This window comes from Convolutriloba macropyga, unplaced genomic scaffold (assembly GCF_964194025.1).
Source record: "Convolutriloba macropyga unplaced genomic scaffold, txConMacr16.3 SCAFFOLD_3461, whole genome shotgun sequence".
Classification (NCBI taxonomy): Eukaryota; Metazoa; Xenacoelomorpha; order Acoela; family Convolutidae; genus Convolutriloba; species Convolutriloba macropyga.
The window spans coordinates 9317-11645 of NW_027450588.1; positions in this window are offsets into that span (position 1 = coordinate 9317).

Consider the following 2329-nt stretch of genomic DNA (forward strand, 5'->3'; position numbering starts at 1 on the left):
TATTCTATTGATTTTTTGGTCGAAAAAGTTTTTGCGTTCTTTGCTGAAAAATGAGGAATCTCTGTTTTCCTTGCAGGCTTCTGTGTTTCCTTCTCTCGAAATTTTTCGTATCGCTCTTCCGAAAAGAGTACTCTCAGTTTTTTTTGCAGAATTTGGTCTCTCAGAAACACTTGTGGTATCATTGTTTCTAAACACTTTTTTTCGTTTCCACCGCAGATTTTTTTTGTTGTTCTGTATTGTTGATCTGAGTTCAATTTACTCTCTCAAAAAAACTATATCTCTGTCGACAATGTAGAATCCTTTTCAATAAATATGATGGAATTTTTTAAAACCATTTTTGAATACTTATGAAACATTCAAAGGTGATGAACTAATTGAACTCAGCAAATATCTAAAAAACTCAGCTTGGAGGACGATCGTTAAAAATTTATTATAATAAATTTGCATTACAAAGAGATTTGCAAGTTATTATTAACCGTGAAGTGCAAATGCAACCGTTTCTAGCCCCCAGTAATATCATTATTTGGTAACACCAAGAAAATTTGGTTCCAGAGACTTTGCTCTGTTTTTTTTTAAAAAAAAATCACTGTTTTGTCCCAATAAAACGTTGTATATAATAACTATTATCAGTCACTATCTCGATTCTGATGTTTGAACCACAACTTGACATGACAATTGGTTAAGTCAATTGTCTCATAAATGATAGGCCATAATCATCAAAATTAGTTGTCACTTTCAATTGTTTTTGATAAAAAAAAGCCAATTAAAATTTAATTTTTGAATAGTCCGCCTCAAAAAAATTCACGATAATGTTTAAATGATATTTTAACGGGTCTCTCCAACTTGCCATTTATTAAAACTGACCAGTGAAGAGCTTTAAATTGACAAACTTGCCCCTTATATTGCAGAAAAACATCACATGAACCACTTTGAAGCACTGAAAAATACAAACAATGCACCTACAAACATACCTCAGCCAGTCACTGAAATTTCCCAAAAACAAATTTGACCGAAGAAAAAAAAAGTTCGAATTTAAACATCGTCGACAACCTCCACGACTTTCCCGAAACACTTGCAAAATCTTCCGATGAAGAAAACCATGCCATCTCATGACTCCACCGACATTATATTCGGCAAATTATTCTGATTATTAAGATTAGCTGACTTACATCTGATACTTTTTTAAGTGACTGCCTATTTTTTCGTTCATTACAGTATGAACACTACTTAAACCTTTATCTCTAAGTTTGTTCTGATAAAAAATAATTTACCAGTTCACTTTTCTCCTGTGTTAGTTTCAAATAGGGTTGAAAACTGGGACATAGGATTTGAAAGACTGCCGAGAGTCGTAGCCTACCTTATAAGTAATATTTACAGAAATTAAACATGTAACATCTATCGCGTTACATATTTAAATAGAGACATAGTAACAACAGAGAAAGCCAGAGTGTTCTGTGCACGATCCAAATTATCCCCACATTCGCCTTCTGTTGTGCTTTAGCAAGCTGCTTCGGAAACCGCAGTAGTTCCAAACCATTTATCTGATAACATAATCGCAAAACTGTACTGCTCAAAACTGGATTGCAATCGTCTGTGTTTATCGTTATCAGCCTATAGAAAGGTTACTGCGATTTCTTTACATATTTTGGTCTCAAAAATTTTATCAAAGGCTTAACGGTTGTCTTTAAAATAGATTTACGCATAGTTCAATACAGCAGAGTCATTGAAAAATTGGTGATCAAGGCGGACTAGGTGAAATGCTGGAAAACTGGACAGTTTTCAATTTGTTCTACTCGTCATGTTTTATCAAATTTAACAGAACATTAGAGTGATAATAATTATTAAATTGTAGTAAATTGATGTCTTCAATTAAATTTTTGTTTAATTTTTAAATCCAACGTTATCGCAATTGCCTGCTCTGTCAGCATTGCATGATTGAAAATATACAAATGATTAAGTACAAAAAAATCCGCAATGTTTTAACAAATTCTACGAATTCGTCTATTTAATTAGAAGTTGTAGCAATCTCTCGAAAATTACAAATTTCAAACTCATTCAAATGAAGTGAAAAATTTAATCAAAAATTATATCATTGTCGTTTGAAATATAGTTCAATTTTTTTGAAGATTGGGACTCTTCGCAATTCATGGTTCTGTTTGATTACAATTTTAAAACGATTTATCTGAAATTATTTTCCCGTGGGCTAGGTAAGGTCAAACAATTATATTTCAGTCCCTATTCTTGGCTTTTGTACTTGACGGACGTGTTCAGAACTGGATTGCGCTGGCTGATGTGCAGTGCTTCAATCTTCAGTTTCGGATCTGCTTCA